The sequence below is a fragment of the Pinus tabuliformis genome, chromosome 7 (assembly GCF_031772625.1).
Source record: "Pinus tabuliformis cultivar Carrire ecotype Pingquan chromosome 7, CPIR1, whole genome shotgun sequence".
NCBI lineage: Eukaryota > Viridiplantae > Streptophyta > Pinopsida > Pinales > Pinaceae > Pinus > Pinus tabuliformis.
In genome coordinates this window covers 1,593,929,974-1,593,942,830 of record NC_142293.1, presented here as the reverse complement: position 1 = coordinate 1,593,942,830, position 12,857 = coordinate 1,593,929,974, and the positions used below count along the sequence as shown (strand labels likewise).

The window sequence follows — 12,857 nt, the reverse complement described above, 5'->3', positions numbered from 1 at the left end:
TCCATGGTGTTTTAGGAACTATCCAACGACCTGTTTCACTATGGAGCTCATGAGAATTCGTTTTAAACTTTTCTAAATTAATTTTCTTCTTTGAGCTAGCTAAAACAGAGAGATACTTTTGATCTTCTAGGGTGGGGTTGATGACCTTCTTATAATAACTCAATTTTCTTTTAGCCGCTAAATCTTTCTCGCACCACATTTTTTCTTTGAACTTAGAAGTAACAATATTTTTAATGTTATTAATGTTTTGCAGTGCATCGTTCTCGTTGATCTCCCAATGGTTCATCCAGGCCGTCGTGTCTTTATACCACCCCCATTTGAGCCTTAGATGGTTTTGGCTGGAATTTAAAGCTAGCTTGGAAAGTCTATGATCTCCTATGTTATTGAGGTTGTGCTTGTACAACAAAAGCCTAGTCATAGCTAGGCTTTCGATAGGGGAATTATAAAAACACAAAGTACACAAAGCAACTTTAATAAAGCAACTTTAGATGATATAGAAACTGCAAACGAAGTAGAAAAGTTGTTTTTGGTCATCCCGAACAAACAAGTGGACCACAACAAGATATTTGTAAGACAAGATGATTTGAAACACCTTCTCAGAAGTATATGGTATTGTTTAGATGATATTCTAAAACGTCTACAAAGGGTGAAGTATGTTGTGTTAGATTCTGATTCTGATTCGAAGAATGTTTCTAACACTCCAGCAGTGATTAACACTCCACAAATCAACATTGCACCAATTGTTCCAATGGTCAATTCTGCACCATCTATTCCCACTGCTCCTTCAGCGAATGGGGCTCTTATGTCCCCGGTAGTTATCTCTGGCTAGAGGTATCATCTCTCCAATCACTCGTACCTTTGGTTGTTCTCAAGTTGCTTGTGAAATTTTGGCTCGAGGGCTTACCAACATCTTCATGGCGAATGTGAAAGACTCTCTACTTCCCTTCATGGTTTTTCCTTGGTTATTTTGTACTCTCTATGTGGGCTTCTGTTTGTTTCCTTTTGTACTCAGCGAATCATTCTTGTACTACGCATATTTTTCCTGGAATTGTCAGAGTCACATATACTTTGATATTGTTAAAAGAGATTAAAATCAAGTTCTATGAGCAGAAAAAAGCTCGAATAGGTTCCAAATGGCTCAGATCAAGAATTTTGTAAACTTTCATATAATGCCACTTATGTCTATGTACTCTCTGTAAACACTTTTTTTATTAATGAAATCTTTTGTGCCTATTTACAAATAAAAAATAGACAAAATATGTATATTCATCGTATGAAATCTATAGACTTGTATATATTTAAAAAATAAAATCAAATAACTATATGAAATCTATAGACTTGTATATATTTAAAAAAATGAAAATCAAATAACTATATGATATTATAGATAAAATAACTATATGATAATTATGGATAAAATAAAACTATTTTTTAAAAGCATGTGTATTATAAAATTTTAATAATTTCATGTAAAACAATGAAATACATCATTTTCACTATAATAGTAAAATGATGTATAACTATAATAATAAAATAATAAAATGTGTGTGAATTTTATTTTTTTTAACAGGTAGGGATTTTTTTTGAAAGCTAAAGCATTTTGTATCTGCGACAAGATCTTCTTCCACTATGTTCAAAAATAACCAAAAAATATTCGAGCTTGTAGCTCTCTTTTTACAAATTATTGTTCTAATATGGTATTTTTAAGTATATAGTCTTCAAAAAATTCCTAAGATAAGAACACATTTGCATAACATTTATTTAAATTTAAAAAAGAAACTACCCTTTGTTATTCTCCCATAGAATAGGATTAACTTCAGCACCATAATTTTCCAGCCTTGGCTCACTGGAAGCAAAAACCAACTCCATCGATGCTTCATTTGTTGCCATTACCTGTCATTTTGGTGCCACCCCCAATTGTGCAGGAAGCTCTGCAAACATTTCCTTGTTCGCGCGTCTTATCACTACATTAGTTGAAGGAACAAACCTCTCTAGCTTGAGGTTTAAAATATTATATGCTACTTGTAGCCTGTCCAAATTGGTCTGCAGCAAACAAATTTTTTTATTTAAGAGGACAATTTGAGCTTGGGTTTCAGCATTCCCCATTTCTCCTAGCTTAGTTAACAAGGTCATTATGTACTCTATAGATGTCGTCAAGTAATCCAGTCGATGATTGACTTTATCTTTCTCTGCACCTGAAAACATTCCATTTGGATATCCATCCTCTTTGCAAGATTGTTAAAAAACCAAACTCTAATTATCGAGGAAACAAGCTCTCTTTATACCCTTGCAAGCCTACCTCTGTCGAATCACCACTTCACTCACCATCTTTATTATGACAGTCCTCCTCACGCTTTCTCCAAATCATGCTTGTTAGATTTAATAACTTCTCCATACGAGAATAACTAAAAAAACAAACAACAACAACAACAAACAAATCCCGTAGGATTAGTTTAACATCCCCCCTTAATTTGAAGGGATATCTGACATGTCAAGTAAAGATCTGAACTTTCAAAAAATTTCACGTCCTAATGCTTTGGTAAATATATCTGCAATTTGTTCTGAAGTACGACAATGTGTCAGATGAATTGTTTTGGCATTTACATGATGTCGAATCAAATGATACTTGGTGTTGATATGTTTGGTTCAATCATGGAACTTAGGATTCTTGGCCAATTGAATTGCAGAAGAGTTGTCGACAAATAGAAGAATTGAAGCTTTTTGTCTCTCTTGCAAATCTTCAAGTATTTTCCGAAGCCAAATGATTTCCTTAGTGGCTTGAGTTGCTGCTACATATTTAGCTTCGATGGTAGAATCAACAAGAATAGATTGCTTGAGTGATCTCCAATTGATGGTTGCTAATCCAAGATTCATCAAATAACCAGAAGTAGAGACTCCATTCTCCTTATCTCCATCAAAATTAGAATCTGGATAACTAGCAAGATGGAAGTCTGAAACTTTGGAATATTTGATGCCGTAAGTTTGGATTCCTTTTAAATATTTCAGAACTCTTTTTGCTGCTACCCAATGCCCCTCACAAGGATGATGCATAAATTGGGAAAGTTTCCAACAACAAAGGTTATGCCAGGACGAGTAATAGATAAATAAACCAAACTTCGAACAAGTTATATGTAGTTTGTTGGATCTTCAAATGGTTTGCCTTCTTCTAAAGTGAGTTTCAAATTTTGTTCCATTGGAGTAACAACAGGATTACAATCCATCATATTATATCTATTCAATAACTTTTCAACATTTTTTTTTTCTTTGAAAGATGGAAAATATGTTGTGGTTTTTTTCAACTTCAATTCCAAGATAATAATGAAATAAACCTAAATCAATCATATCAAAACCCTTTTTCAATTCCTTCTTAATAGATGATATATATTCATCATTGTTCCCTGCGATCATCAAATCATCAACATATACAACTAGATATACAATTGATCTTCCAACTTTTTTAACAAAAAGAGTTGCATTATCTAGGTCAAAATGCTTATAATTTAACTTAAGAAGATGTTCAATTAGTTTCTCATACCATGCATGTGGCGTTTGTTTCAAGACATACAAATACTTCATTAGTTTGCAAACCTTTTGTTCTTTCCCTTTAACAGAAAAACCCTCTGGTTGAAACATGTATGCATCTTTTAAATCTCCATTTGAAAAAACAGTTTTGACATCCATATGATGAATTTTCCATTCTTTCTACACTGCAATAACAAACAGAGATCTAATAGTGTCCCATTTAGCTGTAGGAACAAATGTCTATGTATAGTCAATACCTTTTTCTATGCATATCCCTTTGCTACAAGTCTTTCCTTGTGCTTATCAAGTGAACCTTCAGCTTTATACTTAGTTTTATAAATCCATTTGCAACCAATAGGTTTGATGCCAACAAGAGGGTCCACTAGCCTCCATGTGTCGTTTTTTATGAGAGCATCATATTCCTTTTGCATTGCATATTTCCAATGATCATAACTAGCAGCTTCTTCAAAACAAGTAGGTTCACAATCCACAGAAAAATTAAATTCACAATGAGAATAGTTCCCTGAGGAACTTCCAGTCTTAAACTCATCATATTTCTTTGGAAATGTTCGAATACAAGTTGATCTAAGCAAAGGTTGTGTATGAAGTTGCTCATATTCTTCATTTGTCTCAGTTCTTGCCATTTTTGTCCCTATCAACTCTGTTGCCATTTCTGTCCCTGTCATGTCTGCAGAAACCATTGCGTGAATCATGTCATTACCAAAACTTGTATAAGTCCATGGGAAGAGATTACACACAATAAACACATAATTGGTTTAGGTTACAACAAGGATATTATGGATGTATCTTTTCACATTCCCGGATTTGCTAAACCAATACAATTCTGAAGTGCTGGATTTATAGACGGTGTTGTTCCAAAACAAGATGATAGATGCCAACAATGTAACATAGTTGGACATGTAAAAGATCAGTGTTTTGATCTTCACCCGTGTGAGCATTGTGGAAAGCGAAATCACCATACAAATAGATGTTCCAACAAAACAACAACGAATATTAAAAAACAAAAAACAAAAAACAAAAAAAACTATTGCAAGAGAGAAGCTAAATTTCGGATGGTTCGCTTCTAGGGATTGGATGAAAACAACGAAGAAGATTTACAGGTCACACCAAAGAATATGTTCGAGAGTGATGGCCAGCCTTGCAGTGATGAAGAATACTTTTCACTATGTATTCGACAAGAGGGGGCAATTGTTGATGGTCTGCTACAGGTTCGGGTTCGAGATGTTAAGCAAGCTTAAGTCAGATTTGAGTTGATTGAGCTGTTTGTGAACGAGCAGTTCCATATCTGGAATTGTTAGAGGCACTGTTGTGATAGTTCTAAAGTTTGTGGTCACCTTAAAACAACATTTTTTAGTTGTTCCGAGAACTGCTATGAAGGTTCCAGAGTTGGTGTTGGTTGAGACCTTGAGTTCTCCCATATTGGTTTGTGGTCATGCTTAAAAAACATTTCTTGAGAGACATTCAACTCTTGGCACACATTTTGCATTTTGAGTTCTCATTCTTGGACTTTGGTACATCCCTTTAAATTAAGGGGGAATGTTAGACAACTAATCCTCAGGGTTAATGATAAAGTTAGTTTGGGTAGTTATTGGAGTCCAAAAAGACCCTGGAACTAATTCCATTGTTTTCTATATGTATTTATATGTACATCATGTACATAATTCTTTGAGATCAATTAATATACATTTGATTTGGTTTTCAATTTGATTGTCTTACAATGCATTCAATCAAGGGATAATTTCTTTGTGACTTCTATCCAAACCCATTCAAGCCAAGATGTGTGAGCATGTTTGCAATATCTCCGTTATGGAAATACTAACTCGCTACGTCCATCCAAATTTATTAACCAGATGAACCAGCGTCCACCTATCTCTTGTCGTGACTAAATTCTCGTAGGTTGTCCAAGTGTACACATGATCCCAAAATTCGACAGTGAGGAGGAGCCACCAAAACAAAAGGGAGAGAAAATACAGAGGACAAACCATGTTGGAGTTTAACAACAAAACGTCAGATATCCAACCTATTTATTATTTCTTTAATGCAAATCAGAACTTGCAATACTCTTAAACCTGATTTGATTTTGGCATTTTCATGGTAAAGTTTTGAGACCTAGACTTTTGTCATCCTGAGCCATCATTCCCTGTTCTAGAGACACCTTTATTAGCTAATGAATCTGCCAATGAATTGTGATGTTTCTTGATGTGGAAGAATTAAACAACCATAAACTTCTCTAGTTGCAAACTTATTCTATGCAGAATAGAAAAATGAAATTGCACTAAGTTCTCCTTGGTCTTGCACCCCTGTTGAATAATTAACATCAAGTCTCCAAACACCATTAATTGCCAAATTTCTTTTGATATTGCCAATTCGAGACCCTATCACAAAGCTAAGAATTCAACATGGTTATTTATTTAACTCCCCAAACCCCAAGCATATTGTGTTTATATTTCTTCGTCGATGCGAAAAATAAACCCTCCTACTCCTACCTCCCTGAAATAAATGTGAAATTTATTTACAATACAAATAGTATTACAAAGAATTAACATAGATTCATCTTAATTTCAGATTTATCAAGCATCAAAAAATTTAAATGCAAATCTTTCCTCAAGTTCAACAATATCGCTCAAGCCATTACAATAATATTCTCAATACAAGTTTAATATGTCAATTAAACCTAAATGGAAAAGATAATAACCATTCTTCCACAGTCACCAATTTTTCTTTTTTATTTATAAAATCTATATATTAATTATGTAAATTTTGTATATAATCTATAAATTTGGTCAAATCCTGATATTTGTTGTTTAAAATTGGGTTTTAACTACATATATAGATTAAGACCTTAAAAAATTCATCCCTCTATTATAGTATATCATTAAACAGTAAAAATTCACCCATACTTCTTATATGATTAGAAAAATAAAACACATGCATACTACGCTAATTTCGTCCAAACAAATCAATAAACAGAAATGTTAAATAAAAATGATTGCATTATATTAAACAGTTCATATTTTTAATATGAATTCATTCTTTAAGGTTGAGAAAAATCTATAAAATTCATTCTTTAATGTTGAGAAAAATCTATAAAAAATTATGTAAAATAAAATTATAAACAAATATGTTAAATAAAAATGGTCATTAATCTATTACATAAAATTGTTAATATTATGTTATAATTTTATTTATTTTTATTTGTAACACTTAAAACCAAAATCATTATTCCATAATCCCTCTGAGACAAGTTGGAAAATAAAAATTGAGACCAAGCAAAAACACTTAAGACATATTATAAAAAAGAAAATTGAAATTAAGAAAAAACTACAGAAAAATTAAAACATAAAAAAGTGACAAATTTGATAATAAAAAATTCAAACTAAGCCACCACAAAGACCCTGGACACACAGAAACAATGACAAATAACCATCACCCAAAAGGACAATGAAATGAAACAAACATAGTAGGCAAAAAAACCATGTAAAATAATACCCAACCAAATTCCCAGAGGAAAAATACTGCCAAAGGACATACTCCCCATCTTTATCTTTTAATTAGTTTATTATATATTAGCGTTTCATTGTGTATTGAAAAATCAATCTAATACTCTATATTGCCGTTTCATATTTTACATGCCAACCGTGTACAACAAAATGAGCTCGGAAACGTTGAATGACCCAACCCCCTGTGACGAACACATCTTATTTCTTTTTTAACTTTCCATACTAACAATTTAATTTATGAGTTATATTTTTTTATGAAAAAAAATTCGACATAAATCACATGAAAATACATTTGTCGATATATTTCAAATCAATTAATATGATTCATAAAAACAACAATGAAAATACATCTGCATTTACATTCGTCCGCAACCAGAAGGGAACCGCAACCAGGAGGGAAGCCTGGCCTTAGTATTTTGCATACTGTTATTAAAAAAATCCCAGGAAATTTTACATTTCTTTTGTCATTCCAGAAAAACTAAATAACACATGGGCATATCGAAAAGATCACTTGCAGGAAAATACTTACTTGATATTTAAAGGCATGTTCACACAAAAACCACTTTTTACACATGATGCTCTTTTTCTAGAAAGAGAACCATTGATGGGTTGACAACGACCACAACCAGCCTAATATATTTTGTGGCTTCAATATAGACTGTATAATTATGAAATCCCTATACCTTCTTTTGCCTAATATGTTATAAACTCTCCACATATAAGCGTTTTGACATGCATATCTATGGCATTTCATCCAACCACACATCAATAAAATCTCTAAGTTTTCATTTTATCACGAAATTGTGTGTTCTTTGTATTTGGCTTAAATTATTATAAATTTAATTAAGCATTTGTTATATTATAGTTAAATACAAAACAACAGTTTTGTATAAAAAAATTAATTATTTTCATACTTAACATAAAGTTGAGAAGGGAGAGACAGGAGCAGGAAGGGTTATTATTCATTTTGAAAAATAGAGATCCAATTCACCTCGCCTGGACTTAGGAAGAGAAACCAATAATCAAACGGAATTTGTAATTTATGGCTAAGGAGAATTTGTAATTTATGACAAGGCTTGAGATCCCAATAGCAAGGCAAATTCATAGTAGGGATTCCATAATTGTCATTCAATAACTTCTCAAAATCAAAAAGACGCCAAAATAAATGGTCTTCGATTTTTTTCAAATAAATGGTCTTCTACGATTTTTTTCAAATTAGCCTACAAATCCAGAAATTCAAAAATAAGCCAAATAACCAAGTGGCAGATTTGCACGCGAAGTGCATGATGCAGCGGTCGGGCGGGTTGGTTTGCACGCCCCCCGGCCGGTTTCGATTCCTGTGGAGGCTGCATGAGCTGCAGCGTATGGTGATCCATTGCGACCCCGATGACGGCAGTTATAGTTTCAATGTGACGGCTGTCAGCCTTGCTGACACGCATATGTACCATATCTGTGTAATAAAAAAAAGTCCATAATGCTTTTAAAGGGAACCAACCCCTTCCATTTTAAAAAAAACCAAGTGACAGACTCATTGAGAAATTACTCTAAACAAAGTTTAATTATTCAAGACTAAAGATCTCCTAACTTTTTCATTTATACCATGATCAAAATATTAAAAAGCTATTTGATTTTCATATCCCAATCCTCGCGAGTATGGAGTCCGATTAACGACGAACCAAGCAGCATCAGGACATCAATTGATCGCACTAATAATAAAAAAATTGATATATCGTTTTTGGCGCGGCCCTCAACTAGGGCGAACGTGATAGTGGATCCACCAGTTGGGACCCCGAGATTCACCTTCCCGGGGACAGGTGGTACATTTTCTTTAAGACATTAACAAGCAGCCTTATGGACGGGCAGGCTCTCATCCAGCTAGTTCAGAAATCGTTAAATTCACTTGAATCTTGCAATAGAATGGACGATTCAGTGATAGCAAATCCCGTCAGGTGTCGGAAGGATCGGGGCTCAGGTATTGAATGCACACAAGAGTTTGTTGGAGGCAGAGGTACTAGAGAATTTACTCAAGTTTTTTGGTTCATGAGAATATATGAAAAATTTATTCAAAGTTTTTTGGTTCATGAGAATCTAAAAAATTTACTCATAAGTTTTTTTACTTCCTTTGGTTTTTAATAATGGATATAGCAATTATTTAAAATGGTAGATTTATTAAATCATTACACAGTTATGTTCTGAAAATCTCCAACAACAAAATAAAGTTTTCGTCGAATTGCAATTACAATATTAAATTTTTTCAGAAGAAAAAGCTGTATAATATTTATATTATATATAAGAAAAACATGTACATTATGAACATGTTGAAAAAGAGCTGGCTGGAGCCCAAAACTGACTGTAACTTTTCAGAAAATACATATTTCTTTTTGATAGATTAAGTATGTAGACTATTATGAATATCTCCAACAACAAAATAAATTTTTCGTCGAATTGCAATTACAACATTAGTTTTTTTTCCAGAAAAAAAAGCTATATAATATTTATATTATATATAAGAAAAACATGTACATTATGAACATGTTGAAGAAGAGCTGGCTGGAGCCCAAAATCTGACTGTAACTTTTCAGAAAATACATATTTCTTTTTGATAGATCAAGTATGTAGACTATTATGAATATCTCCAACAACAAAATAAATTTTTCGTCGAATTGCAATTACAACATTAGATTTTTTTCAGAAGAAAAAGCTGTATAATATTTATATTATATATAAGAAAACATGTACATTATGAACATGTTGAAGAAGAGCTAGCTGGAGCACAAAATCTGACTGTAACTTTTCAGAAAATACATATTTCTTTTTGATAGATTAAGTATGTAGACTATTATGAATATCTCCAACAACAAAATAAATTTTTCGTCGAATTGCAATTACAACATTAAATTTTTTTTCAGAAGAAAAAACTGTATAATATTTTTATATTATATATAAAAAAACATGTACATTATGAACATGTTGAAGAAGAGCTGGCTGAAGCCCAAAATCTGACTGTAACTTTTCAGAAAATACATATTTCTTTTTGATAGATCAAGTATGTAGACTATTATAAAGAGATATCCAGACAAAAAAACATACCATAAGACAGTATCATATGTACGGGTTCATGAAACATACCAGAATATAAAGCCCCAGTACGAGCAAACTGAGGAGTTGAAAGCACAATTGGCCTCCGGCTTGTCCTATGTATCTTCGCTCATCTCTATTCAAGAAAAGGCAGCTACGAAAGCAAGAGCCCACTTGGCTCTGGTGAGTAAGCAACCGGAATCATTGCAAGCACAATTGGCCTCCGGCTTGTCCTATGTATCTTCGCTCATCTCTATTCAAGAAAAGGTAGCTACGAAAGCAAGAGCCCACTTGGCTCTGGTGAGTAAGCAACCGGAATCATTGCAAGCTGGTGTTGAATAGCTGCATGCGACAATGGGCAGTTTAATAGTTAAAATGGACAGTATTGAATTGACTATTGAGTCAACGACCCTGGGAATTCTCAAAGAAGTGTTCTGGCTAACTGATGGTTCATCAGTGGAGCAAGAGCTGGACAAGAGAACGAGGAAATTATGGAGCAACCCATGGGCAATGCCCCTCAACAAGTGGAATTTGATTGATGAGGTGGGTCATATGGAAGCGTTGAAGTTAGGGAAAAGGGCAATGATTAGTTTTTAGGTGTTTTTTAAATGTTTTGTAAGTATATTGTGTATTAAGGTGTTTTTTTGGGAGACTATAAAATAAGTGTAGTAAGAGTTTTAGTTAGAAATGGGCAAGTTTTTAGGTGTTTTTTAAATGCTTGGTAAGTATATGGTGTATTCATGTGTTTTTTTGGAAATTATAAAATAAGTGTAGTAGGAGTTTTTAGTTAGAAGTTGGCAAGGTAGGAAAAGGTGTTTAGTTTTGTAATTTTGGAAAATTGAAGCTGAAGAACTGAGAAAAACTTTTTTTTGAATGTAAAGGTGTGGGCATGCAAACCAATGATTCGGTTGCTTACTAGTCCTTTTAACCAGTCTCCAAAATATTCTACTGCATCTGCAAATTGTTTCCAATAACAAAGTGCACTTAAAATGCAAATTGTTTCCGATTACAAAATGCACTTAAAGCAATGTTATAAGCAAACAATAAACACTTAGCGGTGTTACATGGTATATACTGTGCGATGTATATACCATGAGATGCACTTACCACACTGCTGGGTGCTCATTGTTCGCAATACAGGGAAACAGTAAGCAAGGAGCAGTGGTGAATTCAATGATATATGTTTGAAGGGAAACAGTAAGCAAGGAGCAGTGGTGAATTCAATGATATATGTTTGAAGGTATATTGTCAAACATGCAACCATTACACATTGGACGATGTATATGCAGGCGTATATATCATTATATGCGTCATTACTGAATACTTATTTGCACATCAAAAAAATTGGCAAGCCTCTCTGAAGTTGAAATGTCCTGTCTGAACCCTTATTGGATTTCGGCCCATTGGAAAAATCTTAGAGCCAAAGTTGGGAAACGTGTTTTATCAGATACATATTTAGTAGTTGTGGAGTTACCTGAAAACCCAATTGAGTTAGGGTTTCTTCCATGTTTTTATCTCCCATTTCGTCATATTTCTCCTCTAGCATCCACCGGCTTCCATTCATGTTGGCGTCGTCAGTTTTGTGATAGGTTGAGCTGCCATATTCAAACCCTGGTTGTGTTCTGGCTCATTGAAGAAACCTCAGAATCGAACTTAGCGAGAAGGTTTAATCCAAAACCATCGTTGCCAGTCACAGAGTTAACTTTACACCCAATTGATTTTAGGGCTTTTTCCATGTCCTCATCGCCCTTATCAAAGAAACGGCATATTTCTCTTGCAGCGTCTACCGGGTCCCATTTCTTCTTTCTGTTCTTTCCACGGTTGTGTTCAGTTCAGCAAAGTAACTACCTCTTCTTCGCCGCTTAGGGCTTGCAATTCAGGGTTTCCATCCTCGCTCGAGGCTGTTTGAGTTTCCTCGGAGATTTGAAGTGTGGTCGATCCATCCGTCGAATAAAATTTTATGGCTGAAAATGAGGTCTTGAGAACGATAAGAACTCTTACCGTTTTGGAAGGTTTTGACAGGCGTGGAGTCCATATTGTTGAGGGCGCAACTGGATTGTTGAAAAAGGGGCCAGTCTCGTACCACAACCTGGACTCCACGGCCCTCAAAACCTTCCAAAACAGTACACACAAAAGCCATGGCCTGTGCCAGTATTTGCAAATGTTGGGTTATCCTCGAGGGTTTTCGCCGTTAGGTTAGGTTAAATGAGATGGGAGCTGGCCTCATAGAAGCCAGTCTCGCACCACAACCTGGACTCTACGACCCCCTCAAAACCTTCCAAAAACAGTACACACAAGCCATGGCCTGTGCCAGCATTTGCAAATGGTGGGTTATCCTCGAGGGTTTTCGCCGTTAAGTTAACTGAGATGGGAATTTGAAAAAGCGGGAATTGTTGTTTTCTCATCGCTAGGGTTTTTAAAGGCATGGCTTCAGCTATTAACCTTCACCTTTGAATTGATGTCTTACCTGCCCATAAAATGGGCTCCTAAAAAGTTGGTGAGAAGCAATATACAATTTATGATGAAAAGTAAAAGTCAAAATGAGAATAGGTTTATTTTTAAAAGGAGTGATATTAAGGTAAAGTAAGGATATTTCTTTGCTTTTATTTTTTTCTCTAATAAATAAATTAGAAAATTAAGTTTTTGTACGATCAAGTGGTTGGTACAATGGGATGTTATTCCTTTTATCTGGTTTTAAATCTCACAGGGACATTTTGGCCCGTTGTGACAAGGCAC

The 12,857-nt window shown here is 34.1% G+C and overlaps 1 long non-coding RNA gene across 1 annotated transcript; it reads right to left on the bottom strand.

The window, feature by feature from the left end:
• Positions 1-8,033: 8,033 nt before the first annotated feature.
• LOC149254205 (uncharacterized) lies at positions 8,034-12,545 on the bottom strand. Its single transcript, XR_016267129.1, has 3 exons — positions 11,596-12,545; positions 10,173-10,463; positions 8,034-8,493 (listed from the first exon to the last, which is right to left on the bottom strand). It is a non-coding gene; the product is annotated as an uncharacterized LOC149254205 (long non-coding RNA).
• Positions 12,546-12,857: the final 312 nt, after the last annotated feature.